General features: G+C 38.6%; 1 pseudogene; it reads left to right on the top strand.

The window, feature by feature from the left end:
* Window positions 1–3,639: 3,639 nt before the first annotated feature.
* LOC110065765 (carbonic anhydrase 2-like) lies at window positions 3,640–8,760 on the top strand (annotated as a pseudogene).
* The last annotated feature ends 5,500 nt before the right edge of the window (window positions 8,761–14,260 follow it).

The following is a 14,260-nucleotide window of genomic DNA, read 5'->3' as shown; positions in this document are numbered from 1 at the left end:
GCTAGATAATTTATTTTGTAAATACAATTTCACTTCATTGCTGACACCATGTATTATACATGTAGGTGCCATTACATTCTATTTCAAGTTACCTCGTTATGTTTGTTACTTCTCTGTTTATGTTGCTTCTTTTTGGTGCAACTTTGATCATTTTTAGTGAGAATTAGTCTCTCGTCCTGTCTCCCCTGTCCTATATTGGCTTAATATGACTGAGACTTCGTTCGATATAATAATTGGCATTATATACTGAATGTTTTCTTTTGCTTCTCTTCGAGTACGCCCAGAACCAAAAGGGCCCGGATTTATAGATTTTCTTCATTTTTTCGCTAAACGTAGAAAATCGATAGAGAAAATGATCCATCAAAAGAAAAATAGGGGTCACCGAAAGTCCAAGATCGTTAAATCCAGGCAAAGCTATAGCAATGGTCATCTGCCTTATCATTGGTTATTTTATTACTTAGCGCGCTCATCGATGTATGACGTGGTGTGTGAATTTGCGTGCGAGGTGAGGATGCGCAGAAACAATTAGCGCGAACGTCCATAAATTCGGATCGTTTTGGAACAGTTCTGTCGATGATCGTTTGTTGGCTTTCGGCTTTAATCGAGAATCTGCGACAAGGGTCTGGTAACGCGTTTTTCTCGATAGCAGGCCAATTCAAACCCCAAATGTGTGTCCGAGCAACCCTGCATGTTCCACGAGTAGGAACATCCTTGGTTTCTCTAGGTACACTAAAAAATAATAGAAACACAACTCCTCATGGATCACTTTAGGTCCTGTGGAATATTGTGAGCCGATGAACTTCAGTGAAAGTATTGTAATGGTCTTTTGAAAAATGCAAGCATAGTGGAGAATAACTTTTATGATGACTCTTTTGAAGTACTATAAAAAAAGTTATTGGTTTACAGCAGTATTCATTTACGTTTGTATTCGCTTAGAAGGCTTGTACTTAAATCTTGTTCACGTTGGAGCTTATTTTCAGGGGCAAAACCGATAACCTCAGCGCAAAATTTTGTGAGTACTGTGTTTTTGTGTTTCTTTTATCTGAATAAATAGCTAACTCCAAAAGCGAATATGTTAATGCTGGCAAACTTTCGCTTGTCCATTTTCGTGGCCGATCAGCCCTGTGCCGTCGGAGCTCATTTCCGGGAGCTAAGTCCATCGTTGTAATAATGTAAACTTTAAGAGTGATTTTCCGAGAGTGTGGAGAATCGGAAGACAGTCACGAAAAATCGAGTTTTCTTTTATTTCGCCAAAACATACCTTTGGGTTAACTTATTCATGGAAAAATAGTTTAAAGTTCCAACGATTTATTTTACGGCCAAAATTTAACAAAGTTCGAAATTTGCATATAATGGCGGTTTTTCGCGGCATAAAATGTTCAGAATTTCACGCTTCTTTACGAAAACAGCGGGGCGTAAAAACAATCCTATGAAAACAAAACTTTGCACAAATATTATTTCATTCTTATACTTTAAAATCGTGTAATAAGTTTCTTGAAGTTTTGTTTGTAGCTTGTAACGAAGGGTATTTTGTACAGCCGCCATTTATGTCTCTTGGCAAGGAACAAATAAAGGCCAACTTTGGCTAGTGTAAATAGCCTCTGGTATATATCATTTGGTCAAAATATCTACATTTAAGGAAACCTTGGTTATTGTTTTTTTCACCCGAAAAGTTATAGCTCTGGGAATCAAAATGTTCTCCTTCAGTAAAATAAAATGTTACGCCATGTAAGCGATATATCAGTTCAATTTTATGCAAATCACAAGGTTATTGTTTGGAAGTCAACGGTTTAAAACAGGAAACAACGACTCACCGTTACTTACGTTCCTTCTGCTGCTATAGAAACGATTTTAACTTCCCAGTGTCCTTGTGAGCTGTTCTGTAAAATATTTCCGGTAAAACGAGTATAAACGGCTATAAAATTCGACAAGGTCGACAATGTTTATATTTGAGATGAGACACTGAGTGGCACACACAGTCCTGGCTGTTTTCCAACGGTTTGCTCAGTCGAGAGTCCTTTAAAAATATGATAGAATATACGCTTCAAACCGTAACAAATTAGTTTCTCATAACCATATGCCTCATATCGACTCATGAGTAAATAAATCAGTCCCCGTACATTGAATTAACTACTCGACTGACCTCTGAGGTCAGGAGGTCACCTGATATGTCATCATGTTACTTTTCCCCGGTTTCACATTACACGCCTAACGCCGTATTTAAGTACGCTTGCGCGAAAATTTTCCAGTCGAGAGATTTTTTCTCAATTTTTACGGCAGTCAGATAATGAATTACTTGTGTCAGAAATGCAAAAAAAAAAAAAGAAAAATGGGGGTCACCTACTTCGTTTCAGAGATAAAGCGTGTAGGAAACGACCTGATTTTGAAAATTCAGCATGGTCTATAGGGGTTTATAGTTAAAAATATCGAATGTGAGTCAAAGGAGGCAAACGATCTTACTGGATAGCACCACCGGCTGTGGTTTTTAAAGCAGCGATTATCCGGGTTAGATCTCCAGACATCGTCGGTTACACGGACTAATAAGTGGAGATAAATAATTCCCTTTGCATACGACCTGTCTTGCTTTCTTGGCTAACGTATTATCTCCTCTCGCAGGTAACTCGAACTACCTCGCCGCTGATCATCGGCGAGATTTTGGTTCCTTTATTATACAGACAGAACTACCTCGTCGCTGATCATCGGCGAGATTTTTTTCCTTTATTATACAGACAGAACTACCTCGCCGCTGAGCATCGGCGAGATTTTGGTTCCTTTATTATACAGACAGAACTACCTCGCCGCTGAACATAGGCGAGATTTTGGTTCCTTTATTATACAGACAGAACTACCTCGCCGCTGAACATAGGCGAGATTTTGGTTCCTTTATTATACAGACAGAACTACCTCGCCGCTAAGCATCGGCGAGATTTTGGTTCCTTTATTATACAGACAGAGCTACCTCGCCGCTGAACATCGACGAGATTTTGGTTCCTTTATTATACAGACAGAACTACCTCGCCGCTGATCATCGCCGAGATTTTGGTTTCCTCATTATACAGACAGAACTACCTCGCCGCTGATCATCAGTGAGATTTTGGTTTCTTTCTTATACAGACAGAATTACCTCGCCGCTGATCATCGGCGAGATTTCCGTTCGGTATATAAGAGAAATTAAATTATCACATATTCCAACATTTACATAAAATAGTTTCAGTCTATATATTTAAACATTCACATAATATGTGAATATATGTAAACCCCGCACTTTCCGTCACAAATGAACGAGATAACCGTTTTTAGTCAGAAAAAAGGAGTATTTTTTTCTTCTTACTCGACCCGCCATAAAATATATATAACGGAACACTGAGACAGTTCATATTTTAGCTGACCAATTGCATAAGCCGAAAAACAATGCAATGGTATTGATGAGGTCCAGTGATGAGTCAAACAATCTCCGCCCACTTCGAAGGAGGAGTTGAATTGCAGCCCACCAAACACAAATCAATTTCGAATCATCTAAATCAATACCTGTTTTCTTCAAAATGTCAGGCATTTTATTATTTTCCTTCGATCCCTTTTCCTTCCGGTGATATCATTCCTCTTGGGATTGGGACATACTTTTGTCTTATTGACTATTTCATGCCCTTATCATTGTTTCACTGTCGTTATTTTGCAGTTGCTAATCATGAATTTGGCTACGGGAATACAACAGACGAAGGTAATCTACATTTCCAGGCTTGATAGCAAGGCCTAGAGAATTCAAACAAACAAAATCAATTTCCTTTGTATTTGTTAGCCCTCATTAACAAGCTGAATTTTTTTTAAGCTATGGAAAAAACTTTAGCAGGGCAAGATTTTCTTCAATTGTAACCGTGACACTGTTTTCATAAATCGAGACATGTTTTTATTCTATTAATAATATATAGTGTATGGCCCACCGGACTGGCACAAGGGATGGGAGGACTGCGGCCATGACCACCAATCCCCAATTAACATCGACACAAGTAAAGTGGTAAACAAGGACTATCGTGATTTGAAAATAGCGTTCGACAACCAGGGGGGCCTGGTCACGGGAAAGCTCGAAAACACTGGTAACTCGCCTACTTTGTATATCGACAAGTCCAAAGGAACAGCTGAAGTAACAGGGGGTCCCCTGGGGGATACCATCTACACACTGAATCAGATCCATGTTCACTTTGGCTGTGAAAACAGCCGTGGATCTGAGCACACTCTAAACGGGAAGCGGTTCGCTGGCCAGGTAACGACGCAAATTGCGCCATTTGTTTTTTTGTTTTTTTTTTGATAAATGACTTCCAGGTTCTATGTATTGTCTTCCGCATTGATAGATGATTTTTATACCTTACCATACCAAAATTCTCCCTGTCTACTGTCCTGATATCCTGTGATATCACGTCACTGACCTGATATGGCTACGATATCATGCTAACTTGGCCGAATTTAGGTACGGTAACCTTTTTGTTACGCTTGGGCGCCATATTAGACTTGTTTTTGTCTCGCCAGCCATGGATATTTTGGCTATTCTACGTCTCACAAAATACGAACCATGGCCCGACCAAACACCCCTGATATGCCGCCGAAGCATACCAAAAAGGTATGATCAGGTATAAATACGGTGCATCACTTTTGTTCATCATCAGTTCTCTTCAGAATTATTCTGAAGTAACGCCCATACAGTTCTATCTGAAGTAACTTCCTGTTAGTGTTCTATCAAATTTCTGCTAATGACCTGCAGTGCCTTCTCTTTTCCTATTTATATTAGCTGTCAAAGTCGTATACAAGATAAACTTTTGTTCTCTAAATTTATGAAACGTGTTTCTCTTTAAAACCGGGTTGACGTAGAATAGCTTTGTCTATTTACTTCTCTTTTCCTCCAAGCTCCATATGGTATTTGAAAATTCAGGACAATATGCAGTCGTAGCCCTCTGGCTTAAGGTACATATTGCTATTATGCTTAACGTTACTATCTTATTCTATCCATCTGTTATCCGTACTTAGGGTAAACAAATTTGCAATACAATCAGCCAGTCAGAAGCCTAGTCTACTGTCCTAACATCCTATGATTTTAGGTCACTGACCTGATATGGCTATGATTTCATGGTCACTTTCAAGTACAGAAATTTTTACTTCAGTTAAATTGAAAAGAGGATTTTAAAATAGAATATCAAGATTGTTATTCAATGTTGAACAATTGTTTTCGGTGCGCAAAAATTGTCAAAACTTTCCCGCCAAACTAAACTTGATCGCGCGCATAACTGGAGAAAAAGCACGATTAGGTTCTTTAGATCTAATCGTGTTCGTGGTTTGGCTCGCCTTCGAACTATGACCCCACCAAAGTCACCCGATATGCCGCCGCAGTTTGCAAAAGAAAGGACCATCAGGAATAAATATTATGCAAAAATGACAATGTGTAGATAGTTTCATTTTCATGCAAATCTCATCTTCATATGAAGGGTTTGGACTGGACTCGTTTGGAAACAGACTGTAACTCGGAAATGGCCCATTGACAAGGTAACCTTTCCGTCGCCGCCCCTAACAACAAAATAGCGTCTCACTTTTATTTAAAGATTCACGAACAGTTTTTTTTTTTTATAAGCGAAATGAAGTTGCTCTCAACAAAAAACCGTTAGAAAGTAAACGACAAACTTTAGAACACATTAAGGACGGTGCCTACTTTTGTTAGTGCGCACACGTTCTCCGCAAGCATGGTTTAAGCGCCACGCGCACGCTGGGGTTGACATTGACACAATCAACTACGCTACCAAGTACACGATTAAAATGAAAGCAAAATTTTCCTACTGTGACCCTATCAAGTTTAATGAACATGTACTTAAACCAGGAACACCAGAATAGAAGCATAACGCTAACGACTAACTGTTAACGTCTTCCAGCTTAAAACCTGGCTGTTATCTGTCGAAAATTGCACTATAATCCAACCGTAAACATGTACCAGCAGATGATCTGGTGTGCGCGCAAAACAAGTGCGAGAGAGGCAAGTGCCTTACTTACTAGGGAGGTGACAGGAATAAATGTAACGGTCACCGTAAAAGTTTTCAAAAAGATCAATAACTTTGAAAAACGTGTGGTTACCCCTACATTTTATGTTATAAAATGGAAGTGGCAAGCCCCTTCAACACGTGATTAGTTTCTGGTTGTGAGCAAAAGATATTTAGACTGTATTTTAGCTGAACCAGCGGAAGACTGTCACAGACGCTAAAAGCGCTGTTGCAACGATTTTGTTTTTAAAAACATACCAAAAAAGGCTTTTATGTTACCATTTGCCATGTGGTTTAAAGATCTTTTTAAATGTGTTTATCTTCCGTATGTAAAGGATAATTCTAAGGAAATCTGTGAAAAAATTTCTTTTCTTTCTTTTTTCAGAAAAATGTTGATGTCAGCATTTTTGTTGAGATTCAAGGTTAATTATCTCGAAAAAATGCGTGGCTACCCCCATTTTTCTTTGTGGATACCAATAGCCCTCGTAAAGATCTACTTTTTCCGCGTGGTCCTAACCTGGTGCAAAAACCTTTGTATTTAGTAGGCGCCGTCCTTAAGTTGGGAATTAATTATTTGTTCACTGTGTATTGTTTGTTACTTTAGCCCTCTTCAAGTGGAAACCCAATTTTAGGAAAGTTTGCAAATTTGCTTCCTAACATCATTGAAGTTGGTAGGTAAATTTTCTATGTGCATGTAACAAGCCATTCATAAAGTTAAATTTATTTACACGTTTACAGGTTTATGGGCTGACAGGATGTGAAAGTTACAGCGAATTAAAATTTCTGAATAACTTGACTCCACGCGGCGTCTGGATGAGGCCGACGGGAAGCGGGCAATTAACAAAATTTAACTGACAACTGTCAAATGGCTAATATTTTACTATACAAAGCAGGGGCCTCCGGATCGAACGGTCAGGCTTCGAGTCCTGTCTGGGGACATGATGTTATGTTCTTGGGCAAGACACTTTACACTCTCAGTGCCTCTCTCCACCCAGGTGTATAAATTTGTACCGCCGAACTTAATGCTTGGGGAAACCCCTGCGGTGGACTAGTATCCCATCCAGGAATGAGTAGAAGTTTTCCTAGTCGCTTGATGCTACATGTACAGAGACCGAGATAAGCTCCGGCCTGATTGGCCACTTGGCTCGTATGGAGACCCTACCTATCTATCTTTTGTATATAAAAAAAGCTAAAATTTTATTTTAGTTTATTTTCATGTTTAATTTGTTGTGTGTGTTAGCTTAAAAGCTAACCAACGTTCTTATTTCTGATGTTCAAATTACCTCTGACTATAGGCTGGTATAGCTAGTTGGAAAACTTTGATTTTACATCGAGGAAGCTAGCATTCACACTCTACTGATCGTTTACCCAATTCTCGTCAACTGCTTACTTCATTATGCACTGAATGTATGAGGAGAAACTAACTTATGGTCACAACTTGGCGTTAAACAGAAGATTGTTTACACAGGGCCGAGCAAGGAAGTAGATAAGTCTGACGGTATTCGTTTGATGGGGCTTCTACCCAACAACAACAACAATAGAAGCAATGGAGGCAATGGAGGTAAATAAATGGAGGCAATGGACTCAACGGAAACGGCGGCAATAATGGCAACGGTGACGACAAGAAGGAAGTGATACTAACAGACTACTTCCACTACAAGGGATCCCTTACCACCCCTCCCTGTTATGAAACAGTAAAGTGGCTGGTTCTAAAACCCAAGCTTCGAGCCTCTAACAATCAGGTGAGTACATGTTAATTAAGCTACTAGTTTCAATTTTGCTAATTTTGTTGCAGACCTCAGAAATTACTGAGCAGTATTTGATAAGCCCTTGAATAAACGAGAACAATAGCAAGAGAATAATAGACGGTTTTCGTATTCTCGGCATTGGACTGGCCGGAACTAGCTTGCAACTGAGGCTAATGTGGGGAGTCTTTCAAATGCAAATGACATTAATCTCTTTTAAATGGTATTCACCCACATTAGGTTCCGTTGCAAGATAAAGTTCCAGTCTGATACCGAGAACACGAAAATGGTCTATAACGTGCACGTTAATTCATAGCCGCACTGTAGTAGTACAGCGAATTGTGACTGACGTCCTTGATTCACGTGAAATACGTCTTAGAGTGGTCTAGCTTATCTAAGAACAGATCGTAATGCTCAAAAGAGTTGAAAACAGGTTGTATTCCGTTCTTTTGTTTATTTGCATGCAAATTGTGTTTGTGTTTGTTTGTTTGTTTGTTTGTTTGTTTGTTTGTTTTGTCTTTGAAGTTGGGAGAGTTTAGAAAGCTGAAAGCACACTATGGTCGTTTTCCTGATCTTATGTGCGACAATTACAGACCTCTACAGCTGCTAAAGGGACGTAAAGTTTACGCCGTTGGAAACAAAAATTAGAGAAAACAGGACCTCATTGATCTAATAACTAACTCTACTACGCACTGTTCTTAATAGCCGGATAAAATTGTGTCTGCGCTTCTTTTAAATTTATTCATTCGCATTAAATTTACCTAGAAGTTGCTTTACCTTGGTCATTCTGAAAAAAAAAACAGAAGACCTAATGAAAGTATACTTGAAAATAGCTTGGCTTCACTTATTGATAAACCATGACAAGGCCACCTGTGCGTGCTCACTGTTAGATTACAAAGTATTGTACAACAGTAAGAGTTTTTGATGATAGATGCGAATGCAGCCATAACACTACCAGAAAAAAGACCTGAAAAAAAATTCAGGCTTTGAACGGGATTCGAACCCACGACCTTTGCGATACCGGTGTAATGCTCTCCCAACTGAGCTATCAAAGCCACATGAGAGCGGTAGTGTGTGAGTTGGTCATTTAAGTTCAGTGGACGTAATACTCGGCTCAAGTTTGTAAATTTCACATATATATATATATATATATATATATATATATATATATATATATATATATAACCTTTATTTACCCTCGGCAGTGTTTTAGCACAAGTGCTAGTGGGGCCGAGCAAACAACTGAAACAAATAATTCAAATTGAACATAACATTGTTAAGAATCCCAACTGGCCGGAGGCAAACCAGTTCGCTATTTACAAGCATGGCTGAGGATTTGAACTTGGGGTTACCGAGAAACAAATCCAGGTAGTGGTCAGAGCGGGACTCGAACCCGGGACCGCTGGATTACGAGTCCGACACGCTGACCACTCGGCTACGCTGCCTCCTTCATAGTAATAGAATAGAATAGAATAGTAAGAGTTTTTATTATATTTCATTTTTGAACTTATTTTCAGAGACAATATCGTATATAGATGCGATTGCTTTACTCTTCTTAAGTTGAGCTCTATTGCCCTGGAATGTATGTTAGTTAGGGTATTGCTTGAAGATCTGGGGGGAGGATACCGCTTTTTGCATAGAGGTGTCGCTTAGGGAAAAAATTTAAAGACCTGCGATAAGTAGGACCCTGAGTGCATCTAGGACAAACGATGGGATAACGTGGAATTAAAGAATACTGACAAAGTTTTGATTGCCTTAAGTTTAACTCCACCAAGACCCTCAATAATTTACGGTTCCAAACATTTCGAAGTGCCTTAAGGTGGCCGAACACAGTTTTCGCGCGCGCTTTTGCTGATGCAATTCAGCGTGCGCACAAGGATTGGAAAAAACAAACATGCCGTCAATAGATCGATCATTTTATTTTCTCAACACCCGCAGTATCTATGCTATTTTTCTTTATAATTGAACGCAGTGTATTGATGACTTTAGTCTTTATCACAAAGATATGTTAAACAAGGTAACGATGCAAAGAACCCAGCGATTCTTAGCTTTTTCTTTGTTACCGAAAGAACCCAGTTAAATGTAGTGCATGCGTAGTAAGTCAAAAAATTGCGATTCAATGAAAATTTGCACTCTCGGAAATACGCCAATTTCTCGAGAACCAATCATTAGAATTTCACGAAATTTAGCACGAAAATACTTTAGGAAATAAGTAACTGGAGTATTGAAAATAATTGAACTTTAACAAAGGAATTTCTAGATATTCCAGTGAACCTTCAACAAGGGATAATTAAAGATCTCTCTGTTAAATTCTTAGCAAAATGGTGTTAACTTGTGAGAATCGTTACAAGCTTGTTGCATGCAAATTATAAAGAAAATCTAATGACTAGATTTTCTACAAATAAACATAACCAATTTTAAAGGCCTGTTTATCTTTATTCATGTTGCCATGGCAACGGCACATACGTCAGCTTAACCATCAAAAAGACCAAAGTTTGTGTTGTTAACTTCCTTGTTGCCATTTTTGGCGACTGTGAGATCAAGGGTTTTAGAGAAAAAGGTGAATGAAACACAGGTATCAAAAACTGTGTTCAGCCACCTTAAACATATTTCCCTGCGAGTCCTTTTTTCAACTATTTTCTAAGTTTCGAAATTTTGGTAAAGTACGATATCTCTTGTTTTACATATTACATATGGTCATATGACATTGTTGTAAGTGTCGCACGTATTGATGTATGTTCTTTGAACTTAATAAATTTACATACTTATCACAACCCAGTGTATTTTGAAGAGTGATTTTGTGATAAAACGTGGTAAACAGGCCTGGCCCAGGTTGCTCGAAAGGCGGATAACGCTATCTACGGGTTAATCCCTATCCAGCGGATAGTGCGGTTTGTTTTATTAACAGTTATCCACTGGATTGTGATTTATCAGGTGGATAGCGTTATCCAATCTTCGAACAGTCCGGGCCTGCTCGAGTCTTCTACGAGTAAGGTGTAGCCCCGGGGCGCTCTGTGAGTTTTAGGTGGGGATATGTCTCTTGAACTTTAGCGATTTCGTTTCCTCATGATAAGGAGCAACACTTCCCGATGTAGCCTGGAAAACCTAGTTCAATAACGTCTATCATAAGTAGACGAAAATTAAGAACGTTAATCTCCATTAAGGTCTTACTCGCAATTAAGGCCTCTGAAGTTATTTTTAGGCATGGTACCCAAGTCTTTCGCGAATGGTATTACCACGCACGTTACATGGATGTCTCCTTGGAGGGTAAAAACACGTGTAAAGCCGCTTGGACTGTCCACGTGAGCAAACTCCGCGCCATAGGAATGGCTATTTGTAAAGCTCGTGGGATTCCCACAACCGGGTTTGACCTAAAAATAGCTTCAGAAGATTACCTTGGGAATAGGGCTCACTTGGGAAATTAGAAGCCACTGCCTCTTAATTTAGAGAATCCGACGACATAACCGGAAATTCGAGTTTTCTTTTATTTCGTCAAAGAGACACTTTTAGTGCACTATTTCCAGAAATATGCTTTAAGGTTATTCCTCAGAATTGCATTGCGCATCCCTACTGCGTACGATTTTCGCGTCATTGGCGCGCGCTTGCGAGCGCCTGCTTATACACAACATATACAAAACGGTGGCTTTTTCTAAACGGCTTGGCTTGCGAGAGACAAATCATGGTTTTTTTCTCGGAAACGAGTACCGGGACATAACTATTTCTTTATGTAGTTTGAATGTAGCGATCACTTTCTTTCTATACAGTAAATATAGACCAATTTCTATCGCAGAGTTAAAAGTTATTACTGAAAATGAGAGCATAGCTAACACTCGCAAAAGATAATATGTGCCCTCAAGAACTCTGCGTGCTTGGAAAATATTGAATCCCTGTCGACCAAATATGATTGCCTTTATCATGAAACGTACATCAAATTAACATTGATGCAATACATCCACTGTTGTATTTCTCACTTAATTTTCTCCCTATTTTTTAGCTCTCGCAAAAGGTAAAGTGAGTGGTTCAAATATAAACGTTTCTAAAAGCAGATAATTTAAGGAGTTATGGGGTTTATTGAAGGTCTTCCTGTTCCTAAACGAATACCGGAACCCCCCTTTTTTATTTCAAAATTTGTTTCTCTTGATATAAGCAGCCAACAGGCAAAATTTGAATGAAAATCTACTGTACCTTTTTTTTACGGGGGAATTGTTGTGAAGACTAGGAAAGTTCGAAATACCGCTCGATCGACCAAGATGGCCGACAAAATGTATGCCAAATTGAGCATTATAACATAGCGCGCGCGCTAGTCCTATCTAATTCCTATTGAGCTATGATGAGCAAAATCTCTATATACGCACGGCCGTGCGTATATAAGATGACGTGTGCAGTTTCAATTTAGCTGCAAAATTTCCGTCGAGTTTAGTTCAAGCTCCTTTTGTTAAGTTTCGGCAACGAGAAGATCATTCTGAACAATCCAAACTCTACTTCGAGCCTTTGACTTTTGCCAAGCTAAGATATTTACTTAAATGTGAGTATTTTTGACTTTGTCTGCCTACATTTTAATTATAATTAATCCATCGAAGAAGCGAATTTTTCATCGACATTTTTGGAAACCAGGTTGAGCGTTTTCGCTCAACCGTTGCTCAACTAATTGTGTCGTGTTAGGATCCTAGTGACCTCTGTTTTTCTTCACCGTGCATTGTAAGAACTTTGCAGTCAATCACAAATAAAACATGTTTTAGCGCCCAAGTTGTTGTCGCCATGTTATGAAAGAATTGGTTTATGCTTTTAGCTGTGCGTATATCGAGTTACGGATGCACTTGGAAAGTTTGGAGAGCACTCAAGAAGCTAGAGTTGCTCGAGGCGACAACTCTTACGCTTCTTTCGTGCTCTCCAAACTTCACGCGTGCATCCATAGCTCGATATACGCTAAGCATACGCTATACGCTAAGCATGAACCAGTTCTTAATTTTCAAACAGGCCAGTACAGAAAGATTTTATATCTACGCAGCTTGTAATTTACGCTTTGACCATTTCCCTATCACGTTTCATTTACGTACCAAATTTCAACTGATTCATTGGGGTAATAGTATGCGAATATCTCGACAAATAAAGGTTCCTAAAAAGTGCTATGCTACGGTTATACCATATCGGAATAGTTAGTTTGGCCCGTGAAAATTAAGTGCACTAGACGAAAAACTATGAAGCTGGGCATTTTGACCCGACGAAAACAACAATTCGAGGAGCGTTTATTTTGAGTCAATATCTTTTAGAATTATCTCATTTGTCCATAAATTATATTGTTCCAAGTGCCCAAGACTTTCTACTTATCAAGGTTTTTTTCAAGTACATATGTTTCGCGCAAAATTCATGTGTAAAAGATTGATTTTTCTTTACCATTTTAGAACGTAAAGGAGTGATCTTAATTTTGCTCTAAATTATCATTACTTTTTTTATCATATTTTTCTTTCTTTTCTTTTTAATATAGACTCTTGCCCCGCTTAAATTAGTTCTGAAACTAGCTATAGTTGCGGGGGCAAGTAATTCTTGTAACTATATAAAAAAAAATAAAATAAACTTTAAGATAAAAGTAAAATGGAATGACTCAAAGTACGTGATCGAATATTGATTATTTATAGGAAAAAGAGCATGAATATATTCATAGGAGTTAAAGTACAAGTATTCAATTGTCGGAATTGTCAATTGTTATTGTTTGTTTACTTGACAATTCTGACAATTGAATATTTGGCCCGGCCCATGAATAGCAAGGGAAATATCAAACCAGTTTCGAATACCCACTGAAACTTCCTCTGTTAAAAATATATATATTCCTTATTTTAGAATAAACTCCTTAATATTTATACTTTCCTTCGGTGAAATTTTTTCATACTTTGCCGCATAATGGAAATGATATTGACTGACATTTTGAATTGGTAAAAAGTCAAGGTCGTTCAGACGGTTTTTCCAGTATTCTGTAATTTGTCATTCTTCGAAATATATTTAAGATAAACTCTGACAGCTTTTAACAAAAATAGGGTATTTCATAGGAATTGTATGTGGTTACAACTGAGCCAAATTTAAAAAACAAATTCACCGAAGGAAACGCAAGGAAATTCACCGTCAGTTTTGCGATTTGTGCTCATATTGACGTCATAAAATATCGTAAAATAGTGAGGTTTTCCTTTGAACGCACGTAGATTACTTGAGCTTTCGTTCCAGCGCGCGTGCGATCGTAAGAACATACGGAGCCACCTCAACTCCATTTCGGAAGGGCACAAATTACATTAGCCATGGCCTATATGTGTAGGCGGCTTACCGTTCAGAGCAACAGTAGGTAAAGAGACCCTTGAACTAGTACTTGCTTTAATCTTTAGTCGTCTTCCACTACTTCGTTTTTCTCTTCTTAATAGAACTTTAAAATGTATCTGCTTCTATGCTGACTCTAGCTACGCCTGGGACTCAAGCCAAGTGTAAATCAGGTGGTACGAAACAAAGTACGCAGGT

The sequence above is a fragment of the Orbicella faveolata genome, unplaced genomic scaffold (assembly GCF_042242905.1).
Source record: "Orbicella faveolata isolate gen_17 unplaced genomic scaffold, um_ofav_v1 contig_24, whole genome shotgun sequence".
NCBI lineage: Eukaryota > Metazoa > Cnidaria > Anthozoa > Scleractinia > Merulinidae > Orbicella > Orbicella faveolata.
This window is presented reverse-complemented; position numbering and strand designations above follow the sequence as displayed.